Source organism: Oratosquilla oratoria, chromosome 6, assembly GCF_046742065.1.
Source record: "Oratosquilla oratoria isolate Oo_2021 chromosome 6, ASM4674206v1, whole genome shotgun sequence".
Taxonomy (NCBI): domain Eukaryota; kingdom Metazoa; phylum Arthropoda; class Malacostraca; order Stomatopoda; family Squillidae; genus Oratosquilla; species Oratosquilla oratoria.
In genome coordinates, this window is record NC_134782.1 from 57,889,318 (window position 1) to 57,916,817 (window position 27,500).

General features: G+C 38.2%; 1 protein-coding gene across 1 annotated transcript in view; it reads left to right on the forward strand.

Annotated features, from left to right (window-relative positions):
- The first annotated feature begins 8,352 nt into the window (after positions 1–8,352).
- The window catches only part of rdx (BTB/POZ and MATH domain-containing protein rdx), a 375,601-nt gene continuing 356,453 nt past the window's right edge, over positions 8,353–27,500 (forward strand). The window contains exon 1 of the mRNA XM_076187015.1: positions 8,353–8,506. The gene's annotated coding sequence lies outside the window, so the exon portion shown is untranslated. The remainder of the gene's footprint in view (positions 8,507–27,500) is intronic.

Sequence of the window (27,500 nt, forward strand, 5' to 3'; positions counted from 1 at the left end):
CGATGGAAGTAGCAGAAAATTAAAAGTGTCTTACACAAATATATATGGCTTAATAACAGGCTTGAATGAACTGAATGATTACCTGAAGGAAAAAGAACCGGACATAATGGGAATTGTAGAGACAAAATTGAAAGGTCCACTACCACTCAACAGTGTAGGACATGGTGCATATAATTATTGGATTAAAAACAGAGAGGTAAAACAAGGGAGTGGAGTTATGTTCCTGACTAAGAAGGATATAAATGTGAGGAATGTCACATATGGAAAGAATAGAGTAGAGATGATTATGATGGAAGTGGAGGACAAGGCTGGGAAGAGCAGGAAGTCTATAGTAAATTATGTGCCTCCTAAAACGGCTTCATGGAAAGAGAGAGAACACAAAAATATGTTAGAAGACACAAGGATAACACTAAATAAGATAATGGTAGATGGAGGAAGAATAGTTATAATGGGTGACTTTAATTACAAAGAAATCTGCTGGGAAGAGATGAGAGTGAAAAGTGGAGACGACCTATGGGGAAATGTACTATTGATATGATTGTAGAACATGCAATGACGCAATGGATACAGGAGAACACTAGGTATAGAAATGAGGAAGAACCATCGAGACTAGACCTAATACAAGATTGAATACTCGTATAAGACACCAATAAGTAAAAAGTTACCACATATTGGTTGAACTGGAAATAAATGAGGAAAAATACATGGGAAAAATGAACAATATAGAAAGGGAAGATTGATGTATGGAAAAACAATTTTCGTTAAAATAAGATTTTTTTCTTTTTTCAAAAAGCAGACTGGGAAAGGATACACAAGGAGGAAACAACAGTAGAAGAGAAATGGAATATTTTGACAAAAAATTATAAAGAAGCAGTGGAAAAGTATGTCCCAAGACAAAAGCAAGGAAAAGGATATGTAAAATGTTGGTACAACAAAAGATGTAGGGAGTTAAAAGACAAAAGGGATAAAGCTTGGATAAAATGAAAAAAAAAGACAAAAGACCTGAAAAATGGAAAATATATATCAGTTATAGAAATGAATATGTACAAGTGCGCAGAGAAGAAAAGAGAAAATACGAAAAAGATGTCATAGAAAAATGTTAAGATCAACCAAACTATTTTACAGATTTGTAAACAACAAACTGAAAAACAAACAAGAATTAGAGAAACTACGGCAAGGAGGAGTTGAATACACAGAGGAAATAGAAATGGCAGAAATTGTGAACAAGCATTATAAATCGGTGTTTACGAGGGAGAACATACAACCTAGAGATATTGAGTGGGAGGAGAAAGTCCCCCCTATGAAAGAGATAGAAGTAACAAGGAATGAAATAATGAATCACATGAGTAATCTCGATGTCAGAAAATCGCATGGACCAGATGAAATGGCAAACTGGATTTTGAGTTAATGCAGGAATGAACTAACAGACAAAATACATAGTGTAATAAACAGTTCATTGAAAGAAGGAAAAGTTCCAGAAGATTGGAGAAGAGCAAATATAGTACCAGTATATAAAGGGGGAAACAAGGAAGACCCTACTAACTATAGACCGGTCTCTCTTACAAGTACAATAGCTAAAATTTGTGAAAGAATTATCAAAATTAGATGGGTAAGGCATCTGGAAAAAAACAACGTACTAAATCCAAGGTAATTTGGATTTAGACAAGGACAATCATGCGTCACAAACTTAATGTGTTTCAATTCAAAGCCAATAGATGTAATACAAGAAAGAGATGGATGGACTGATTGTGTATTTCTAGACCTGAAAAACAAGTTTTTGCTAAGGTGCCACATAAAAAATTGCTAAATAAATTAGAATCTGCAGGAGGAATACAGGGCAAACTACTGAAATGGATGGAAGACTTCTTGCATGAAAGAAAAATGAGAGTGGTGATAAGAGACAAACACTCTAATTGGGATGAAGCGATTAGTGGAATTCCTCAAGGAACAGTTCTGGCCCCAATAATGTTTGCTATATATATTAATTATATGGATAAAGGAATTGAAAGCTATATGAGCTTCTTTGCGGACGATGCAAAATTGTTGAAAAAAGTGAACACTAGAAGATTGTGAGTTGCTGCAGAGTGATCTCAATAAAGTATGGGAATGGAGTAGGAAGTGGAAGATGGAATTCAATATTAAGAAGTGTAGTATAATAGAATTTGGAAGAAGCAAAAAAAGAATAGTGGGATCATATAAATTGGGAGAGGAAGAAATTAAAAAAGTAGAAAATGAGTAGGACCTGGGAGTCATTATTATGAGTAATATGTCCCCTGAGAAATATGTAACAAGATTTTTGTAGAAACTTATAATTTAATAAGAACAATCAAAGTGGCATTTACATACCTGGACGAAGAAATGATGAAGAAATGATGAAGAAAATATTAGTCACTTTCATAAGACCAAGATTGGAGTATGCAGCGACGACGTGATCACCAAATACAAAAAAATGTATAACAAAACTTGAAAGAACACAAAGAGCATTTACGAAATTGGTACCAACACTCTCAGAACTATCACATGAAGAAAGACTAGGAAAACTTGAGCTACAGACATTAGAGCAAAGAAGAGAGAGAAGAGACTTGATAACTATTTATAGAATCATGAAAGGCATAGAAACTATTGATAGAGAGGATCTAATAAAATGGGATAGTAGAGATACAAGAGGACACGGAAAGAAAATCAAGAAAGATAGTTATAGAAGAGATCTGAAAAAACAGCTTTCCCCACAAGGTAATAGACATTTGGAACAAGTTAAATGAAAATGTGGTGTGTGCAAAAGCGATATACGAATTTAAAAACAGACGGTACCCCACGAGCATAGCTCCCCTTCCCGTAAAATACAACTAGGTAAATACACACACACGCACGCATGCACACACGTACACAATTCCTTGCCCATTAGAGTTTGATCGCTCATTGGAAGTACAGCGATTCTAAAATATTTTCAGCCCTGGGCGGGAACTCGAACTCGGATCGCTGTAATAGCGATTGAGAACGGCACCATTGCACCGTCGAACCGTTGTGTGTGATTCACCATGGTCTTGGATCACGTGTTGGACTCGTGATTGACAGTCATTTCTCTCCTGGAAGAGGGCTCAGAGCTCATATATGACCGATCTATGAGTAATGCTGTGATCTTACACGCACACACAACTCCCCGCCCACAAGAGCTGGAGTAACGACTCACAGCGCAGCGATACTGAAGTTATTTCAGCCCTGGAAGGGATTCGAACCCGGACCGCCGTAGTGGCGGCCACAAACTCTAGCCACTGCACCATCGTGTGTGTGTGTGTGTGTGTGTGTGTGTGTGTGTGTGTGTGTGTGTGTGTGTGCGCGCGTGTGTATGTGTGATGAGATAACCCGATGAGTTCGCAATCGCCTCGACTTAAGAACCTGAAAGGAGTTTACAGCGTTCGGTACAGCACGATTTTTCTTTCTCTCTTTCTTTCTTTTTTTTGTTTTTCTTTTTCTTATTAATGTCAGTACCAGAACCAACCGCAGCATCGAGACCTTGATCTGGAGGCCGTGGAACTCCACGCCCGTCCCCTATTCTCCCAAATGCAGGGTTGTGGGGTGGGGTGGATGTTGCGAGGGGACACCCCGCGTCACCGTGAAGTGTCGGAGGGGACGCTTGGCTTGCTGACGTAACGAGGGGTCCGATCTCCCACGAACCCACGACGAGGGGACGGGGGCGGGGGAGGTCCCTCTTCCGCTGGGAGGTAGAATTATCCCCGTAGGCCACCGTTATCCGGGAAGCATCCACTACCCTCGTTCACCGGGAGGGTGGTACCGGCCAATGTTGACACCTTCAGGAAGTGGTTTTGAACTTTGGGCCCGTGGAACCACCCCCACCCCCTTAACACACACTCACACACACACACACACACCTCAGGGGGACATTAAGTCCCAGATGTTAAATGATTTTATGTGTTGTGTTGGTTCTCCAGGAGGCGGCTAAAGAACAGTAATACATAAACTACGGGATGCATAAAAACATGAAGATGCTACACAACGAAGCGTAGGTGATGAGGTTCATGATCTGTGTTACGTCACTGATTAAGGTGAATCGAAGGACGGGATGAATTTTGTTCTCATGGTGGTTGTGAACCTTGTTTTGCTTTCTTTGGTCTTAGAAGAGTCATCCTTGTCCACGTGGTCAAATTCGGAGATCTGCTTTTTCCACGACGATACAACCCGTCTAACAACGCGGTACTTCTCTCATATCCAATTCCTGTATTGGGACTCCATGAAGTTTATGCAGTCTCCGATGTTAGAGACGTTACAAGTTTCAAGCTCGTTCGTTATTGTACGTCTAAGCAATGTTTGTTGTAATTATCATTGTAATTCTAGGATGCGTTTTGTTTCAAACTGTAAACGCACGTATTATGAATATTTTTTTCTTGCAAAAAAAACAGCATTGTTTTGTTCTTGTGTTTTTATTTCCTCTTGATATAAAGGACGGTTATACTGTTCATCTTATGTTTATCTGCACTGTTCTTATTTATGCAGTTTTATACAACTATATACTTATAAAAGTCTGATAATCTTGTTTGTCATCACGCTTGCTTGCTTGAAACCGTCACCCAGCCAATCAGAAGAAGAGATATTACGTCACGACTGAGGACCAGCCAATCAGAAGAAGATATATGACGTCACGACTGAGGACCAGCCAATCAGAAGAAGAGATCAGAAGAGATATGACGTCACAACTGAGGACTATCCAATCGGAAGAGACATGACGTCACGACATCAGCTCTGTGTGTCCTAAGGAACCCCAGCTCTGAGCGCGTGACGTCATGACTGCTAATTTTCCAATTTGCCAAATTTTTAATTTCCACTTTTCCGATTACATATTTTCTGACCATTAATATTCAAAATTTTCATATTCATAATTTAAAAGTATAGCTAACTCCTGAATTAGCATCTATGAGGCATAATGAGTATATTAGAATATTACGTACTGTTCCAAGCAATGACGACATGACGTCACAATCTTCTGCATTTCAAGTCACTGCCTTCGTCTACTGAATAGAGGTAAGAGCTCTAAATTATATTCAGTTTGATATAGAAACTTATTTTCTGTGATTTATACTATACGGTGATAGTGACATAGTATATCTATCATAAAGTTTATACTTATCAACGTTGTTACTCGCTCAAGTCCCATGGGACTCCCTGAATGATAATGATAATGAGTGGGAGTGGGATTGGGAGTGGGAATGGGATTGGGAGTGGGATTGGGAGTGGGATGACGAAACGTGACATAACATAAGCATAATTAAGGAGGCTCTCCTTATTTAATTTCTTGAGAACGCCTGTATCCAGTTTACTTCCCTTCGAGAGAGCACGAGGACCGCACACAACTGGTAAGTCTTAAGCTAATAGTAACCTACTTTAAAAAGAGGAGCCATTTAAGATTTTATTTGACCCAACGGGTCACGGGTGGTCTAGTATTTTTTAAATTTGCTTCTCTTGATGAAAGCTTGTGATTTTGGGTGTACGTTGTACATCTCCGCAACAATAGAAGACACCGTGAGGGTTTATGTAATCAATTTCCTCCATATCAAGTGTATAACATGTTACTGAATTGTTTTTCTAAGGTTGAGAGTGCATTTCATAATAGAGGCGCTGGTAAACTACGACCCCGTGTAATTGATGGTATGTTAATTCCTCATATTTAACCTCGATATTTTCCATAAATTTAGATTTATCTTCTTCCATAATTAAGTTTTCCGAGCCATTTGTTATTAACAGTCTCTTATAATCCTTTCAGATATTACACGTTCTGTTTTAGGCAAGCTTCTCTTTTTTCTAGGGCTGATATTTTTATATCATCTTTATTCTCAATCTCGTTTTTACCAGTTTGTCTTTTCCAACAAAAGTCACGATTGCGTGAATTGTCAGGTGGGTTTTACTTTACAGGAGTTTCCACTTTGCTCAATATAGCTTTCTCCTTTTTATTCATCGTTGTCATCATCGACATTGTTTCCATCTTGCTTGCATGCGGTTTTTTTTTCTGTTTCATTTAGTTTACTATGCATCTGTGCAAAATTTCTTAAAGTCTAATATAACAAATTCTTACATTTACACAAATTCGCAACGGCAAACTTGTTACAGTTCTGAAACAAGATAGGGCTCAAAACAAATCCGTGGGTAACACTAAGACATGAGTTTAAAATCTCCAATCTAGAGGAGCAAAGAACTGACAATTTCAAGTTTGATAAAATTTGCCAATAGTATGTCATGGCAGACGTTTTCGTAAGCTTTCGTAAAAAAAAAATCGATCTACCCTCACCCATGCAAGGCGCATTCAGTGATTTACTAATGGCCTTTCTGCTAAATCAACCTTATACTCTCTCTCTTATTTCCCATTTATGTACTAACTTAAATTGTATTTTATACTCCGTATAAATTAAAGAAATCTGTATAACAACGATTTGAATAAATTTTATGACACGGGGCACGTTTTTCCTTCATGATATCACGGCGAGTTGTCACAAGTGGGATAGGGGTGGGTAAGCATTGTTGTAATCCTAAAAAGTGATATCCATTGTACGCTACAGGTTCCTCTCCTATGTATAGAAAAAATCAAATAACACATAGATGGGAAATAAGAGGTGTTATGTACTATGGTTGATTTAGCACGACGTATGCCACACCCTAAACTAGTGGTTCCCAAACTATCTTACCTTACGCCCCCTTTTTGCTTCCAGTAGACCCGCACGCCCCCACTCCCTCTTTTGTTCATGTGAAATGATTCTTGCATTTATTTCTTAGCATGGTCCAGCAAAACAGATTTCTGCTTGTATTAATTTTTAATAATGAAAGCCACTCAAACAAATAATAGTACATTCCAGAGACATTTTTTCTAAGTAACTAAAAACGAAACATTTGGTTCAAAACGAGCAAAAAAAAAGTTTGAACATAGGCAGATTGGCAAAATTGACTTGCAAATTTAAGAATAGATAATTTGAAAACATGGCATATAATATTTGGAAAGACTCATGAGACTAAAGCACAGTTTATGAACTAATTTAGTGAGATGGATGCTGCTGCTTCTTCCTCACAAGATTAGAAATTCTAGGATTGAAGTATTGGGAGTTTGTGACGAGTCCCTCAATCGCGTCAGTGTAGTTGGTATCGGCGGCGTGTCCGACTCCAAACTAACTTATAGGAAACGGTTTGGAGTGACTGCTGTAATTATACTTTGCATGTATATAATGACAGATATTTGTTCTTTGAATGATTTTATTATTCTAATTAAACAAATATTTTTGAGCAGATGACTTCACGCCCCCTTGTATTCTCCTCACGCCTCCCTAGGGGGGCGCGCCCCCTAGTTTGGGAACCACTGCCCTAAACGGAATCCTTTGAGCGCACAGAGCAAAGCAAAGTATTCCTTTCGTGATACAACTGAAGAAAGAGTCGACAATTCTTTCAAGACATTTGCACAGCAGTGAAATCAAAATGTCCCTATAGTTACGATAAAAGAAAGGATGGCGAGCAACAAACCAAACACAACAACTATATACTTACTTTCGGTATACTTTCGGTAATTTTGTGTGTTGACACGGCTGAAGTCGGCTTCCGCACGTTCCAGTTGGCCCTACTATCTTCTCTCTCAAAGATGAACTCAAAGTAATTCACGATAAAATAGCACTCACAAAACCTGAATTTCGTAATTTTTTATGTATGGCGGTTTTGACACGACCTTGTACAGTGACAATTTTTGGCTGAACTAAACGAGTAACCTACTGTAAATCCTCCTATAATTAGAGCCAACAATCACTTCCAACTCCGATAATTCATTCCAGTAATGTACTATTCGGTTAACAACATGAAGTCCGAGATTCTTTCCTTCTTGCGTTCTCTCGATAAATTCTCTCTAATATCATTCCCTCCGTGCAGTCCTGGTCACAAGAAACTAGCTTTTAGCTTTTCATGATATACATGGTCTGGAAAGCACCCAGCCCCTTTCCATTAACGCCAAACTTTACTGACAGAAAAATAAAATCGAAAACATGATCGCCGGTCTAGTTTTACTGAATTACGCTTATCGTAAAACTAATTAAAATTTCAGCAGTAACAAGTTTGAAATCTATATACATGTCCAGAAGATTCCATATCTGCGAAAAAAACAACTCTATTTCTAGACGCCTGAGCTTGTCTATTTGACTAGTTTAGTTAACATATTCTAATATTCTTACGATAATACATTGAATGTAAAATTTTATGCGTGAACTGTAATACTATATTAACAAGTTTTAAAAGTTTGTATTTGTATGAATAGCGAAGGTGGGGGGGGGGTCGAGTAATGCTGCCATCTATTGAAGGCTAATGGAAACTTCGTAAACACAGCTGCTTTACCCTCGGTGCTGTATGTTACTTACAATTTTGTGTATGTATCTTGGTGTGCAGTGCAGTGAGTGAATATTCGGGATTTTTTGCTTACAAGAGATTAATCGATCTACCGCTGTTGGAAGCTGGACAACATAAAAATAAGGTAAGATGCTGTAATTGTGAATCAAAATAAGAGCATGTCTTTGTTGACAATGGCCTTGAACGTGTGAATGCTGAGGGTTGGCAGGATGCAGACACGGTATTTTCGTCACATGAGCACTAAATCTTGTATGCGGCTCACCAGCTAAACGTATATAAGGTGGACGGCAATATATTATAGGAGGAATAAGTTTACGACAATGAAAAATTATATGTGGCAATCGCCATGTTGATCGGGGGTATTGGAGCAAATACACAGTTTGTTCATAGCAACAGTATTGTGCTATTATTGGGTTATTTCCATGACACCAAAAGACCAATACTGTTCGAAATTTTGCATGGCGACAAAAGTTATGCTTGGATATCTCGAAATAAGCCGTTTCAGTGGTGCAGACATTACATAAAAGGTTTTGACTGTGCATCTTGCCTAACTTCAGTACATAAAGATCCTAGTATTTTAAACTTTTGACATATTTAGATACACTTTGAAGGAACAGTGTTATTTATAAAGTAACAAAAAGTTATTATGATCAGTGCATTATCAGTACTTAGAAAGTTGCATAGACATAGTTGAAAATTTTGTAATTGTTAAAAGGAACTGTCATCTCATTATTATGTTCAGATTAGTAGGTCACTGTTATAGGTATTCATATAAATATATACTTATTCTTAGAAGATTTATATTCATCTGAAGTATAGGTATTTCCAATTAACTCCTTTGCTGTAGAATTAATGCTAGATGTTATATATGAATGTAAACAAATATAGAATAAAATTAAAAAAATGGTTCTAATAAACCATATCTGGTATTTCTTAATAGAACTGCACTACAGTTTGAAGAAAGATTGTTGTCCCATCATTTCCAAGTGATTCTGATATTTATAAATGATGGGGAAACCACTTATTGAAGATAGTATAAGTTGTTCTAGGCACTAGATTAAAAGTGCAATCCTTGTTTGATCTGGAAACATGATTTGCTTTCCCAACCCTCCTGTGCCAATTATGGCAAGATAGATTAATAACAATCTATTTTATCACCAAATGTATCTTTGAATATACAAGGGATTTTGGTAATTTGTTATGTTAAGCATAGAATGGGGTACGGAGTAAATCATGTGTCCAGATAAGACAGCCTGGGACTACACTTAGGTCGTATTAAAATGTAGATTAGGCTTAAAAATATTTCAGTATCACTGCCAGATATTAGGTTTTCAAAAACCATTGAATAAATTACAACAACAATATAGTCTTGATATCACATTCTGTAGCATCAAGGATGCCTTAAAGGTCAGATATCAACAGATATACCATTCATTAAAAATCATGGAAAAAGTACTTTTTAAAAGCATACAAATAAAGTTTTTACCTATTACAGAAGAATTTTTTCAGAAAATTCACTTTTAATTGCGCCTCGCATACCACTTTTCCAAAGTCTTGATATTCAGAATAACAATATTGTTTGTTTGGCAACTGTGACGTCACGAACGCGGAATTCCCCAAACCTTTCCCGAAGCGCACGGGCGGAATGTTTCGAATAGCAGACGACGCAATGAAATGAAGACAAAACTGATTTTTGCCAAATTTGATAAGATGTAGATGGTGGAATTATATAGAATACTGTCAGTATGTTTTCTATGTAAATTAAACAGTAAATACAAAAAGTTATTGAAGTCTTGATATCTGACCTTTAAAGGTCAGATATCAAGACTTCCACCATCTACATCTTATCAAATTTGGCAAAAAACAGTTTTGTCTTCATTTCACTGCGTCGTCTGCTATTCGAAACATTCCGCCCGTGCGCTTCAGGAAAGGTTCGGGGAATTCCGCGTTCGTGACGTCACAGTTGCCAAACAAACAATATTGTTATTCTGAATAACTAGACTTCGGAAAAGTGGTATGCGAGGCGCAATTAAAAGTGAATTTTCTGGATAAATTCTAATGTAATAGGTAAAAACTTTATTTGTATGCTTTTAAAAAGTACTTTTTCGAGCAATACGATGATTTTTAGCGAATGGTATATCTGTTGATATCTGACCTTTAAAATTTTCACACAAATTGTGGAATGTGCTAACCTATATGTTTTATGTATAAGACCTTGTCACAATTTATGCAGCAGTCATTATTAGCTGTCCCAGGTTGTTGCTTGTTGTCTCAAACTAGTATGACCATTAGAAAAAAAAAGTCAAGAACTTTTTTTTTCCTCAAATTGGTATGCTATCACTTGCCTTAATCTGCAGTACAGTATATTGTTTTTAATATGGGGCCACAAATGAGTGAAATGGCATGCTTGGGGGTGCTATGTTAAATGTCCATAAAATTACTTTAGTATTGTTATATTAAGTTCTTGCAAATGTCATTTCCTTACTGTCTATTATGACCAGCACCTTATAGAGAGAACCCGCATTCATCCTTACACGTTAATATGCATCACCTGAAATAAAATTGTGATGATGCCCATAATTTTAGCTCCATATCCTTGACATAACACAGATGTTACCCAATTTATGAACAAGTTATGTTCCAAATAGCCATTTGTATTGTGAATTGTTCAAAAATTATTTTTCAGTGTCATTTTAAGAGTACTGTACTGCATATGTCAATGAAAGTATGATGTACCTTTTAAATTCAATAATTATGCACAATACTAATGATACAAAACCTAAATATATTATAATTATAGTAGTAATTACAGAGGATTACAAGCGAGGAGCATGCCGACAGGAGACCTTTTGGTCCATAACTAGGTTGGATGCAAAAAATTCATAATTATAAATAAATAGATAAAAATTATAATAATATAAAAGCAAAAATAAATGCATAGGTATAGTTAAACAAACAGGTAAATGGTAAATAATAATAAATTGACAGATAAATAATAATAAATGATAAGCAAATAATAAACAACCAGAGAAATAATAATAAACATAACATAAAATAAATGGCAGGCATTACAGCATCTTGCTTAGGTATTTATCTGAACTACATTGCATTGCCTCTGCAGGAAGTTTATTCCATTCATTAACTATGTGGTTGGCGAAGTTGTTTCTACCCACTTCCAAATTAAATTTATTTCCTGACAGTTTGAGACGATTATTTCTTGTTGGATTCTCATTCAATGTGAAAATTTTGTCACTTTTGATGTCAATTCCCTTTAGGATCTTAAAGACCTGTATCAAGTCACCTCTGAGTCTACACTTTTATAGGGATAACGGATTCATATGTTTTAAGCGATTTTTATATGATTTATTTTTCATATTTGGAATCAGTTTTGTGGCCCACCGTTATATTTTTTCCAATCTCCCAATGTATTTAATGAGATTTATGAGATTTCTCCCTGTCTTCTCCTTTTATGCATGGGGGGACAGAGAGGGGGGGTCGCCAATTTAATGAAGCGGCCTTGCTGTGGATGTGCTGTGCCTTGTGACACTGCCTCTGACCCAGGGCAGTGGACAAGGTGCAGGGATGACCCATCATCCAGGAGGTGCTAAGATGGGAGGGAGGGTGGAGGGGAGTGGAGTGTATTTAGGGATGGAATGGGTGGGAATGATTTTATGCCTTTTTCTTTTTGGCTACCTCCCTTGTAAGGGGGAAAAAGCCTTGGTATATGTATGTATGTAAGAATAGAAGTGGCCCAAGAATGGAACTGAGGAGCTTCACTTGTCTACCTGCCTAGTGTAGGCCTTATGGTCTCTTGCAGTCTCCTTCATTCTTATGTTCTTATGTAACATTTTTCCATCTAGAAGTTTTGCCATTTAGAATAACTCGCTGTTTTCAATCATTCAACCAATTACTAGTCCAAATTAATAGGCTACCACTTGTTCCACGTGAAGCTAGTTTAATTAGTCTTTCATGGGGGATGGTATCGAAAGCTTTTGCAAAGTCTAGATATATTAAATCTAGTTTGGAGCACAACAGAATATGTCTAATCACTATGCAAGTGCAAGTGCAAAGAATTTGTTGCTCTTTCTGTTTGTATCTCTTGATGTTCATAACATGAGTACTCATAAGAAAGTTGGTGTCTGTATTCAAGTCATATAATTTCCCCACAAGTGGTATGCAAAAGTGTAATACTATTGTTGGGCTATGGGCTTTTAGTCATTGGAACTCAACATAACAATAATTATTCAGTGGATCAGTCTGTGGTCTTTTCTGTAGCAATGAGAATGGCTTGGAGAAAGTTTCTTGGATTTGGGAAGAGAGTCAACAGACATTGAATAAAATGAAAGAAAAAATCAAGGGGTGTGCTAATTTGGGGGTACATTATAAAAAACAAATGTTATAGGAAAGGAACTGTTTATTTTTCATAATGAAAGTGGTTGTATAGATCAGCTTTATACTTTTAAGATGTTTAGTGAGAAAACAGGCACAAAAAGGAAGCAGCTGTCTCCATCTTTTATTATGGGTCTGAATAATGCCATGATGGTGTAGGTAGGAATGATGTGAGATAATGAAAATATATGGGGTGAGGGAGGAAATTGAAATGCAGTAAATACTTTTATGAAGCTCAAAGTTCCTGTGAAAGTTGTCAGTAAGAAGTTGAATAATTAAGGTAAATGTAGGGGTCAGATGGGGCTATGTAATGTATTTGTTTACTTTTGTAAGGATAAAGTAATAAGAAAATGAATGTAAGAGTTGCAAGTTGTTAGGATTGGGTACCAGGGTGGTAGATATCTGGAACAAATTGAAAGAGGAAATGGTGAGTGCAAAAACTATACAAGAATTTAATATCAAACTGGATACTGAAAGATACAAAAGCAGATCACTACAAGCATAGCTCTCTTCCTGTAATGTACAACACACACACACACACACCTGTCCTGCTGGCAAAAGCAGGAGAGTGCTAACAGAGAAGCTGGTTACCTTCTTTATAAGGGCGATGATAATGATGATGCTCCTTAGGCTGTCTGGCCAAATAGTCCTGTCTTGCTGAGGTGCTCCGTGGCTGGAATGGAGTTTTCTGTAATGCATTCATCCATCTGTTTCTGGTAATTGAGAAGGGCTGGATGATGGATACACCACAGCCTGGCCAGGTGGGCTCCTCTTGAGAGAATGAGGATCCAGAAGAATGGATGTCAGGGGCGTCTGGCATGCAGTGGTGTATTGTCTTTCTATCTGTTGATGGGGCAGTGAGTGATATGATTATGGATATGCATCAGGAGGTGGGTGTATGGTGGTCGTGGAGGAAGAGAAGAGAGTATTTGTGTGTTATGTAAGTATTTTGGTATTGTTTTGATGTTTCCTGGCCTGTGTGGGGGTTCTGCCATGTGGTGTGGTGGAGTTTGTGGCAGGTGTTTGTATGCTTACATGTCAAGGTGATCCTTGACTTTGAGGACTTTCATTTCATTTTGTAGATAGTATGTAGTTGTTGTATTTGTGCAGCCTGTAATTATCTTTAGGGCTTTGTTCTGTATAGTCTGCAGAGTGTTGTGATGTGTCTCTGAGGTTAGGAGCACATGAAGGAGTCACATAATTCAACACAGAGCATATAATTTGTTTGTATACCGTAATGCAGGGATGACCCGTCGTCCAGGAGGTGCCAAGAGAAGAGGTGCATGATAAGAGGGAGGGAAGAGAGTGGAGGGGAGTGGAGTGCGATAGGGATGGAATGGGTGGGAGTGGTTTTTATGCCTTTGTTTTTTGGCTACCTCCCTTATAAGGGGGAAAAAGGCTTTGGTATATGTATGTATACTGTAATGGTAGTTTCTTTGTTGTGTCCAAATGTTATACCTGCAAATGATTTAAGCATAATGCGTCAAGGTGTGCATTTTGTCTTTATGTTTGTGATGTGTTGTTTGAAGTACATGGATGTATCATGTGTTACACCAAGAATCTTGGGTGAGTGCATGTGTGTGTGGTATGAGGGTGTTGTTGATAAAGAGGTGTGGTATGCATTTGTTCTGATTTCCAGTTGGTTAGAATTGTGGCTGTGGATTTGGTTGGGGGAAGAATCTTTTGGTATATAGATACTGCTGATAGATGACAGAGATAGGTGAGTTTGGTAAAGTTTATTGGAGAAAAGGGCTTGAAGTTGATTTAAGGTTAATGTCAGCAAAGATAAGGGGCACAGTTAATATACATTTGAGTGGAGGAGGAATAGAGTAGGTAGTTGCAGATAAATAATTGATATACATGGAAGTGGAAGAATAAAGAGATCGGACATAGTAAGGGAAGGGGTGAAAATAAAATTGCCCTGAGAGCAATATTGAGAAATAAAACAGCAAGTGATAGGATAAAAGGAATATCCAAAACAATAGTTACATTGGCTTTTGTTGTTATTGATTTGTCTGTGGTTTTACTGTGTCAGAATGCTGGAGCAGTGACTTGTGTATGGGAGTGGAGTCTGGATGTTGAATGTACAGTAGTAAAGAAATGTGGAAGCAAGGGACGTGAGATGCTCAAGAACTGTGGTTGGAATTACAAATATGACAGAGTATGAAATAATAGGTCATGAAAAGGCAGAGCTACAATTGAGATTTGTAGAAATAGTTGAACAGACGTTTGGACTTATGAGAATGGATGAGATATTAAAAAAAAAAATCTTGAATTTGGAGTACCGAGAGTGAAGGCTCATGGTTGATCAAGGAAAAGATGAGTGGGTAGGATAAGTAACGCTGTAAACACTCATGGCCAGCATATTGAACTAGCAGAAATGTACGTAGGTAAAAGAGCAAGTTGGAGGGGCATATATAGATTAAGGGCGATTACTTCATTAGGTTACACTAGGAATTGGATGGTCATTTGTTTAGCTCCTGGAACAGACATGCTTAAAACAAGGAGTAAAGATATGAATGAGATGCAAGTGAATTTGTGATTTTTATTTATTATTATTATTATTTTTTTTTTTTTTTTTTTTTTTTTTTTTTTTTTTTCTATGCTATGCTAAGCTACCTTGTATTTTGATTTATTCATGACAGAATGTTTGATATTCATATTAAGAAGTATAAGGTCTACCAATCTACCAACTGAGCAATTGTACCTTTCAATAATGGTGGAGATTGACATGTCTTTGCCAGTGGTGGTTCTTCATCTTCAAAACCCGTGGCCACTCTTGCTTCACTACCCTGTGGAGCTGCCACTTCTGCATCAACCTCTAGTATAACCCCCCTGCCGTACACACTCTTTATCATGATGAAATTAGTCTATAATCAGTTAGACCCAGTAATGGTCAAAAGGAAGTGTAACACTGTTGTTGACTGTTGTGGGACTACGGGGTTTCAGTCAGTGGAACTTGATACGACAATGATTATTCAGTGGAGCAGTATGTGATCATTTTGTGGGAATCCTTATTTTCAATCCCATTTTTACCAGTTTGTCTTTTCCATCAGAAATCAATCACGTTCCTTTCAAATGTACTTTGCACTCTCCATTGGAGTTTCCACTTTGATTGTTGTATTTGTGTGGAGCTGTTTCAATCTCATAGACTTACAGTAGTTGGAGGGAAGTTTTTGTCAATGAAATGCTGGATGATATACGGTCGAAGTTGATAAAAAGATATCTTGGTTCTGGTCTGGGGAATTCAGAGTGACATGCACTTCTTGATGGCGGCAAGTATTTTGACAGGGTGTGAAAGTCAGGTCTAGTAGGACCTCCATTTGTTGGTACCTGTTATTGGTCTCACACCACCTCTTACTGATAAGACAGCAACTTGTTCAATCTTGGATGTCTGTAAGACAGTTAAAAGAGAAGAAGTCTTGTTATGATGACAAATAAAAGAGAGGTTTTGCATAAACCAACTGCTCCTGGTATCCAACTGTATACACTGTAAGCAATTGTGAGCAAGAGTACACTTTTGATATCATATGTTTTAAGATTTTTGTGCTGAGGTCTGACATTGTATTGCAAAGATCTATTGGACAAGTTCTCAAACTTTCTCAGTTTTTGGTAAAGTATCACAAACCGTATTTTCTAATCATGACCTATTACTTTGGACAAAATTATGTTTACTGCAGTGTTTATGTTCATTCTACTTATGACAGTTAGTCATGGACTCCTTATAGACACCACAAACAAAGTTGGCTGTCTTGAAAATATCCATGGCCTTCATTGGTGTCATAAAATCAATTTCATAGAGATGCACCTCTTCTGGGAACTTGAGCCCCACTGTCAACCTTATTGGCTTGGGCATATTTTCATGTTGCCACTGGTACTATCTCTTTGAGTGTTTTATAGGAACCTGAAACATGGCCAGCAATCCATGCATGGCTAGAAGACGTGTCAGAAAAATCACTTCATATCTTCCATAAGGAACAGGGACTAGCTCTTAATTTCTGCTGTGACTTGTTTTGTGAACTGAGTATATTTGTTTTTTGTATAGACATAGTATAAAGTGGAGGTAGTAGGTTGTAGATGTTTGAGTATTACACTGATACACACACACACATATATATATTTATTTATTATTATTATTTATTTATTTATTTATTTTTATTTATTATTATTATTTATTTATTTATTTATTTATTTATTTATTTTTTTTCCATCATCACTATCATCTTGTAGGAAGAATAATATGATGCGCCAAAACCACCCACAATAAACTGCTTGCACAAAGAAACCAAGTTACTCTCCAGAGGGCAGATGCTAGGAATGGTGGGTCGCAATTAGAATGTTGATAATAGGCCTCTACTCTTTGAAAGATCAAATACTTTTTTATTTTCAGGAGTTCACTGACAAATCTCTCAGTTTATAAAGCCTACAGTATTATCATTTACTTACCAGTGAAAACAAAGTCTGTCATTGTGTTCTACACTCAAGGATTAGGCTCAAACTTTTCTGTGCTGGCCCCCCTTGTGGGGGTGGGCACATTTTGATTGAATTGGTCAAATAGGCTTAAACTGGCCCTGCTTCTCCTTAGAACAGCACCTGAAAATTATAGGTGCACATTTCTATGCATGACACTTTGCATGCAAGTGTTCTGGCCCACCAAATATTGAAAAGTACCAACACAGAATAAGCCTGACCCCAGACTCAGATTGATCTAGATGTCACCACAGAAAACATTGGAGACTTCTTTCTAAATTACCCCCATTGTCACCCAATTTAGACAACAAGACAACCTATCTTTGAGTGACATGTGGGCCAAACTTGAGGCCATTGCTAGATTACCTTAACAAAAGGATGAAGGAGACTGCAAGAGACCATAAGGCCTACACTAGGTAGTTCCATGTCCATCACCACCTGTCATCCCCATCCATAAAGTTGTCTGTTTCAACCGATAGTTTCAGCACTCATTATATGGTTACAAAGTCTATTCTATTCGTTGACCACACTATTAGTAAACCAATTCTTGCCTATTTCCTTCTTAAATCTAAATTTGTCCAATTTAAATCCATTACTGCGAGTCCTGCTCTGTTGTAATATAATGACCTTGTTTGTCACCCTTGTTAAAGCCTTTGATCAACTTTAACACCTCCATTAGATCACCCCACACTGCATCTTTCCAGAGAGTGTAAGTTGAGGTGCCTAAGCCTCTCTTCATAAGGTAAATTTCTGAGCCCATGTATCATTTTGTTCATTCTTCTCTGTACTGATTCTAGGGAATTGATGTCCATTCTATTGGACGTAGACCAAAACTCTACCGCATATTCAAGGATAGGACTAACTAATGCTAGATAGAATTTGGTAATCATCCCTGCACTTCTATTTGTAACCATCCTAGCAATAAAACCTAATGCTCAGTTAGCTTTATTCCTGGTGCTAATACACTGTCCTGGATTTAAGGTCAGGACCCACTAGAACTCCCAAGTCTCACACTCAGTTTTCTCTAAAAACGTGTAATCTAAGCTATTCTCCTCTTGGGGTTGTGTAGCCCTACATTTAACACACTGCACTTTGGGGTTGTCTCTCCTGGAGGAGATACCTGGAGCATCAAATTGATTGTTGTTGTGTGGTGGGAGGGATTGAAAGCTGTTGTGTGAAACTGTGGGCTTGTCACTTTCATGTGCTGCTCATTGGGTAGAATTTTGTTTTCCGATTGTAGTTTTTCAATTGGGATAATTTTAGGGCATCTTGTTACGAGTTAATTATTTGTCTTGTGTTTGTAGAGTGTCTGTATGTTTTTTTAGATTGTGGGGATCTATGCTTGTGAGGCATAGTCAAGTGATGATCTTATAAGATATTTGTATACTGTGATTGGTGCTTTTCTTCTGCTGGCCAAAACAGTACAGTAATACTGCTCCTTGAAAGACTTCATTGTCTAATCTTTTGGTCCCCAATAGTTGGTTGTTTTGGGGTAATTTCCACTATATGCTAGCTAAGAAGTTCCTTTTTATATCATTGCTGTGGGTGTTCCTCTCTGATCCTTTTTGACAGATTATATTTAAGGACTCAAATGCCTAGTGTATGTCTGTTGTCGTCATTACAGTTCATCATGGTGGTGTTTTGTTTCTGAATCCCTCTAGCACTTGTTAAGTTACATTTGTCAATGGCCTTCTTGGAGTCTGTGTTTATTGGGGAGGTGGGCAGTTGTGCTTTTATTTTGTCTGAGGTCTCTCTCAGTTTGAATATAATAGAAAAGAGGGAGATTAGGTCAATAGGATGCTGGGGTATCTGGCAGTACGTTTGCTGTTGAAATGGGAATTATGGAGAGTTAATAGGGTTTGATAAAGTAACATTTTGTATGAATTATATCACCGCTACTTCATTCTGAAGAAGTTAAAAGGATTGAGAAGTGTATTGTGCATATTATTAGGTTTTGGGTTTATAAATCTGCTATTTAGCATTAATGTAGAGGTCATTTTAAGTTTTGGCAACAATTACTGTTATAATATATGAGACTATAACTCTATACATGATGAATGTTTGTGGATCAGACACTGTTATCACAACTTTACTGCCTTGCAAAGTGCCACTTGCAGCATTGTGGATTTATGTTCATAATGAGTTATTATTATTTTATATATTTTATTTTAAAGGGAGCTTTTCAGTGGGATTGGGAAATCTTGGATAATTTATTCAGTAGTATTTTTTATAGTAGATACAGAGCCTTCACGTGTAGTTTTGTAATTGGTATGTGTAAGTTGTTTTTTTTGTAAATGCATTTTTAGTATATCTTAGGTGTTACTGTTACAGAATAATATTAAGTTTCAATTACTTTGTTTTTAGTTATTACATCTATAAGATACAAGTGACCAAATATTACAAAGGATTACAAAGGCGGAGCATGCCGACAGGAGACCTTTTTTGTCCATATCTAGGTCGGATGCGGAAAAAAATCATAATATAATAAAATAATAAATAAACACTATAATAATGTAAATAACAAATAAAATACATAAATAAATGCATAGGTATAGTTAAATAATAAACAAACAGGTATAAATAGTAAATAATAATAAATTGACATATAGCTAATAATAAAAGAAAATCAAACAGACAAATGATAAAAAAACAAAAACAAATAATATTTAGCACAAGATTTGGTTGTACTCGTTGGAAATAATCCAAGCTAGTCAAAATAAGTATATTTACAGTGTTACCTTCTAATATAGTCACTCCTTAACGTTCGTGTGCTCTGTACCACTACGTTCAAAGAAAGTAGGAAGTTACTCTGAAGTTCAGCTTGAGTATATTTAATTTTGTTATATCAAAAAAACTTTATTATTTCATTTGTATGGTGTAATGTTGTAAAGGGGTGATTCAGATTGTCTTACTTTATTCACAGTATGTTGCAGTCTGCTTGGTGAAATTGTCTAATACTATAAACATTCAAATGGCAAGATGTAGTTCGCTATGTATAGAAAACTGACGTACTGGTAACTGGCCCATATCAAAACGACGGAACTATGGTCCATGCTCTATGACTTTACGGTTGTACCTTATCTCCCTTGTTTAAAGAGGGCAGTAACGGATTGTACAATAGAAGCTTTTAAAGCTAGGAGCGCTTTGTGTGTGCGTGATTCACCATGGTCTTGGATCACACGTTGGACTCGTGACCGTCAGTTATTTCCCTCCCGAAAGAGAGCTCAGAGCTCATATATGACCGTTCTATGGGTAATGTTGTGACCTTACACACACATCCAACTCCCCGCCCACGAGAGTTGGAGTAACGACTCGCAGCGCAGCGATACTGAAATTATTTCAGACCTGGGTGGGATTCGAACCCGGACAGCTGTAGTGTGTGTGTGTGTGCGCGCGCCCCACCCTCCTTAGAAACTCCGATCCCGTGGCTGGCTCTTCTTTTGTGTGCAAAAGAAGCCCTATTCATTCGCCAAGTTTCTGCTTGGTGTTTCTTTTCAGCTTGCACGTTTGTGAATCTTCTTTGTTTTCGCGCCTTTCGTCATTACTATTCTTGGTGGAAGTTCTGCTTCCTCTCTCTCTCCGCCACGTTGTTCTCCTGCGTTTGCATTATTTCTCTCTTCTCTCCCTCTCACCTCACTCTATCCCCCCCCACCTCCCCTTCTACTTCGCGTGTGTATTCGTGTGCGCGTGTACGTGCACACCATTTTTGTACGTGCTAATTGACTCGCAGGTGGGGTCCCTCTGCCGGCCTTCGTGGGTGTTGCTGCTGCTGTAGATGCATCAGTTACCCTCTATTGGCGTCAGCGAGTTGGCGCCCCGTGGGTTGGTGGGCTTCCTTGTGTGTGTGTGTGTGTGAGAGAGAGAGAGAGAGAGAGTGAGTGATTCCATTATTGTCTTGGATCACGTGTAGGACTCGTGATCGACATTTATTAACCTCCCGGATGAGAGCTCAGAAGTCTTGAAACAAAACAAGGATGTTAATATTTGGATGTGTATTGTGTATACATGATTATTTGATTAATTTTCCTGCAGACCAAAGTATCATATTTTTATTTATTTAATGTGAATAAAGAAAAAAATAGCGCCACCTCTGTTCAGTGATGATGTTTTAAGTGGGACAGGACTTTTGTCCGTGACTGGAAGTGTGTGTGTGTGTGTGTGTGTACGTGTACGTGTACGGCAAAATTCCCCTCCCGTCCCCTCGCGCATCGACGCTTCCCGTCGTGGCGTGGGGCTTCCTGGACACGAGACTCTCTTGTTTCGTCCAATTACTGACGAAGCTGAGAACGATGTTCCTTGTCGCCATAGTTCTTCATCTAAACATCTCCCACAACCTCGGTAGGGTTTTTGTTATCGTTGTTATGATTTATCCATGCCTTTGTTTATTTGATTGGGGTTTTTGGTTACCTTTTCTCTCTCTCTCTCTCTCTCTCTCTCTCTCTCTCTCTCTCTCTCTCTCTCTTCACTTTGCATTCACCCTATGCTCCTCTGCTCCTTGCACCTGTCTGATGTGGAGTAACCTCTTTGTTATTTGGATCAAGTGTGTCTTATCGGCCTTTATTCATAGCCTTTGTCTTCTTTTTCCCACTCCCTCGTCCACCAGGCCCTCCCTGCCCCCTCCTCCTCCTCCTCCTCTTCCTCTTCCCTCGCCATCTCTCCATTCCCGCCAGTCCCCTCTGTAAAGGAAGTAGGAAGGAGTATACATAAATTAGACCAGTGTCTCTCACAGGCTTGATGGCTAATTAATTGGTGTGAAAGGCAGGTTTGTATATATATATATATATATATATATATATATATATATATATATATATATATATATATATATTATATATATATACACACACACACACACATATGCAAGGCTTCCACATCATGAAACTAAGTATGTAAAATTATTACTGGAGAAAGGAAATTTGAGGACAGTAACAACTGTAGCCGAAATATAGGATTCTCCTTTATTCGAAGGTTATTTTCTCCGACTGTGGGTTACCTGTGTGATATATATATATATATATATATGTATATATATATATATGTATATATATATGTATATATGTATATTTCGGCAGCAGGTTTTCCTGTAGGCAGATTTCGTTTAAGAAAATAGCAGTAGATGCATTGATAATCTTCTTGTGAATAATTCAAGACGTCTAACAATAGACTTGGCTTCTGAAGAGGTCGCTATCGTTGGTCCGAAGGACATAATTCAAACTCAAGAATAGGAAGAGGAAGAGTGGAGTTTAGTAGGACTTGACGTTTCGTAAATTGTGTACATCTTCAAAAGCAATGACAATGGTGGAAATACATGGTCTTATATACCAAGTCTATTGTTAAACACAAGAATATCATCAATGCATCTACTGCTATTTTCTTCGACGAAATATATTTGAAGATTGTGTGTCTCAAACCTGTAATGTTTTTACTTGAGGACAGTCGATGTGCCGCAAGATCTGATCTCATTGGAAGGAGTGTCGAGATCCTGGAAAAATAAAAGACAAAAAATTACAGAAGGAAATATGTACGAGAAGTAGGTATATACAAATGAAGAAATATATATGAGAATATGTTAATTTTGGAATAACTTATATAGCCAAGCCAAAAGCAGTAATGATTCCAAAGACAAATTTGTCAGATGAAAGGCAAGAGACAGGACGCTCGCGCGCGCGCACACATACACACGCACGCACGCACCATCTATTTTGGGATATAACACCACAAGTCATGTGACAAGGTCGACTGAAAAATATGTATAAACGAAAATATATTTTAAATTATTGTTGTCGAGCTTCAAGGTTGTCGTAGCAACATATATGGAAGTGCTGTTAAATGCATTTTTGTCAATATAGCCCCCCCACTCTCTCTCTATGTCTTCGTCTCTATGTATTTGTCTAAATTTACTGTATGTATCTGTCTCCTATCTGTATGTCTTGTAAATGCATACGGTGTTCAGATTTCAGCGCTTAGATCGCGACGGGTCGTTTGAATTGGACAGCTCGAAAATACTTTCCAGTGAGCTGCTCCGCTCTAGGGTGCCAACAGCTGCATCAACTGGCAGTATTGGCAACAGCTCTTATTCATCACACAGTTCACTCGCTTGACGTTTTGAACAATAGTGTCAGGGATCAAGGGCGAGTGTCTGCTTGCAAGTAGCTGGTCTTGCAAGATGGACAACAAAGCTGCCCATTTTCAAAACCCATTAACTCCTTAACTCCACCTCCATCAGGAGGTGCAGGCCTGAGAGGGTGACACTCGATCTCTATTATAGGCAAAATAAATGAAATTCAGATGTTTCTTACTTTTTTTTTTTTTTTTTTTTAACACGTGGAGACCAGGCAACCGGCAGTTGCTCTCCCTAACACTTCCAGTGACTTAGAAACCGCCCCACACTCACACATCATAGACAGCAGTCCTTGGTTTTTCCCAAAGATAAATGCGTGGGAGGTTCTGAGGACCGTTGCCAGCCACTGTGGGCCGCGGGTTTTCCACTAAGCTTCAAAATTAGACTCGAAACAATGATTGATTGATTGATTGGCGGGGTAAACGGGTTGCAAGGACGGTTGACAATGATGGAAGTTGGTAAATGCATCCGGGTTGAATAGTAGATGGAGGAATGGATATGGTGGATTAACTAGTGAGATTGTTTAAATTGTGCCTGAGGACTGGAGGAGTGCTTGTATTGTTCCGCTTTACAAAGGAAATGGGGACAAATTCGAATGTAGTTATTTCGGAGAGATCAGTTTGTTGAGCGTAGTTGGATAGGCATTGAGGTGTTAAATGAAAGTATTTGGGGAAGAACAGAGGGGTGAGGAACAGTGTGGGTTTAGAAAATATAGCAGTGGTGGATTTTGTTGTACTGTCGAGGTGGGGGGGAGGGGGGGGCGTATTCGTTTAGAAAATGGGATCTTCATGGGCCATGCCCCTCTTCCCATTTTATTTCGTTTTTGTTTTGTTTGTTTTGGCACATTTTATTTATGTCTTCATCGTATGATTTTATACATCTTGGCGATGGAAGGTCACATTTGATATCATCCCAGTTTAAATTCCAAAACATAAAAGAAAAATGTATATCTCTGCAAAAAAGAAAACCGACAAGATAACGTGTTATCTTTTTTACGATAATATCTTAGCGCGCATGTTCGTGTGTTCGTGCGTGTGTTCTATATTTTATTTTTTAGATTTTATTATTTTTTCATTTACCGGAGTATGAATGAAAGGCGCAAATAAAATTAAATCTGTTATGAAGTTGTTAAGTTCGTTAGGGTGGAAATTGAACAGATTTGAGGGTAATGGGGTTGAGTTGGGGATGCGAGTAGGGGTGGGGGGCTCCAAGGACACCGACGAAGAGGAAGAGGAGGAGGAGGCGAATTCCACAGCCTCTCAGCAACGCGAGCTCTGAGCCCAAGTGATGTGATTTTTATTTTATATGTATTTTTTATTTTCTGTTTTTTTATTTCATTTCATTTTACATTTTATGTTTCCCGTATGATTACTTTTAGTGTGTTTTCGCTTCTGTTCATACGTTTTTTCTCGAATTAGTTTTATTTTAACTTTTTCATTTCAACTTGGATTCATGTTTATAATTACTATTGTTTACATTTATTTCTTTAATTGATTTCATTGTTTTATATGTTAATTTTGCACTGGATTATTTAATTTAGATTTTTAACAGCGTCTAGACAAAATAGATGTAATATGTTTGTGTGTGTATGCATTGCAGTATTTTCAAGACATGATGGAGGAGGAAGAGGAGAGGATGTGGACGCCGCGGTGACGTCACGTCGTCGGTTCCATTGTCACGCTGGATTTTATCATCTTTTATTTCGTTTGTTTTTGCACGTTGTATTTATACCTTGAACACATGATTGTATATATATATATATATATATATATATATATATATATATATATATATATATATACATACATACATACATACATATACCAAAGGCTTTTCCCCCCTTACACGGGGGGTAGCCAAAAGGAAAAAGGCATAGAAATCACTCCCACCCATTTCATTTCCCATATATTCCTCTCCCCTCCACCCTCCGCCCTCCCTTTCTACACCAATGTCTTTTTCCCCTTATAAGGCATACGTCCACTCCCATCCACCATATTTTCCTCCCTCTAATCTTAATTCCTTGTGGATGACGGGTCACCTCTGTATCCCGCCCACTGCCCTTGGTCAGAAGCAATGTAGCAAGAAACAGCACATCCACAACGAGGCCGCTTTATTTCATCGGCGACCCCCCCCCCCCCGCCTCCATTCTCTCCAGAAAAAGAGAAGACAGAAATACCTTCAGGCTGCATCAGAATATCATTTACCTCACGTCTCCCCCCTCCTTCTCCCATCTTTGCTCAACAGACATTGCCCACTTGTTCAACGCTCCATTCACCCCATCCATCCATCTCATCCTCGGTCGTGCCCTCAAGCTCACTTCCCCCACCTCTGCCTTCTACACATCTTTTATTGTTCTTCATTCATTCTTTTCCTGTGCCCAAAACATCCCAATACTCGTTCATCAGCCCTATCTGCCATCTCTTTTTCCATCCCAACTCTCCTCCTCACCTCGTTTCGTAGTCTCTTCAACCTCGTAGCCCTCACCATGTTTCTCGGAAATTTGATCTCAAACACATTTAAACTTTTCATCTCTGCCTCTTCGTTTCATATGTGGTGATTGGTTTGACGACGACATCATCACGTTGTATTGGCGATGAAACTAGAAAGTGTGGTACTAGTTGATACTAGTTTTTATCTGGCCACAGCTACCATTTAACTTTATATACATAAACAGGGCAGGACGACACATACAGTGACGTCGGTACACTACTTGACATCATATTTTTGTATTCATTCCCAGATGCCTATGTGTCATGACACTTTATAACCCCCCCCCCCCCAAGGTATTCACTTGCTTCACTTAATTTACAGTTTGCCTCCACCTCCATTCCCTTTCCAGCCAGATGCTACACCAAATACCTTGAACTATCCACGTTCTCCAGCCTCTCTCCTTTAAGACTTACTTGCTGCTATCCTCTCCCATTGTACATCTCATCATCTTACTTTTATCCGCATTTACCCTTCAACTTTCTCCTGTTGCATACCTTCCCAAACTCTGTCACCAACTGGCTCACCTCCCAATTTTAACCATTTCATTTAACCATCTCCAGTCCCCTGCCCATTACCCAACATTTGCCTCCCGCCCCGCCCCATCCATGTACACATTGAACAGCCATGGCGACATGACACATCCCTGACGGAGTCCCACCTTTACCTCAAACCACTCGCTCTTTCCATTTCCTATTCTAACACAGACTCCACTACTCTTGACTGCCCTTAACAGCTTCCCCCCAATCCTATATATCTGCAAAACCTCCCACAGTGCCTTCCTCTCTACCCTGTCGTAAGCCTTTTCCAAATTCATAAAGGACCAAAAAGATCATTACCTTTTGATAAAGATTTCCCACATGCCTTACCACAAAAATATGATCCACGCAACTTCTTCTAATACTCTCATTTAAAACCCTTTCATGTGCCTTCCTAATCACGCTCAGCAAACCACTACACGCACGCGCCTACAAATATAAGTTGATAGATTAATTGAAACAAGAAGGCAAGGAAAATGAAAGCAAAAATTTATTGCTATAGAATTAGCGAGAGAGAGAGAGAATGTACTAAACAGACAGATGTCACAATAGGTAGACGAGCACCTGAAAATAAGAATAAAAATTATTATGCCAGTTCGGTGCCGGGGGAATTGGCGTGTCGTCACATTGTGATAGCGGGACGTGACGAGATACGGTCTGTCTGTCTGTCAAAACGGAAGGTCAAACAGTCAACGAAGGTTTACGTCGATGATGTGTGGTAGGCAAAGGTTTTTGTTGTTATTATTATTATTATTACTGTTATAGTTTTAGTAAAAGGAGGAGAATGGCCTATGGGGAGTGTTCCACTCCCACGCCTAGTCACAGCAGAGCGAAGGAAAAAAAAATCGCCCGAAAATATGATTATATAGATAGATAGAACCCTAAAATTATTAAAAAGCCATTTTTGACAAATAGGAACTCAGGCGGGACCCTATGAGCATATTTTTTCTGTACACTACAATGAGGTAGATGCAAAGTTTGTTGTAGGGAGATATCCACGCTCACATATAGATGTTCGTGTATGAGTGTGTGTTTGTGTGTTTTGGTCATTCTAGTATCCACCCTTTCTAGGCGGTGAGTAGGATGTCTCTGTGGTTGACGGGTTTTGGAAG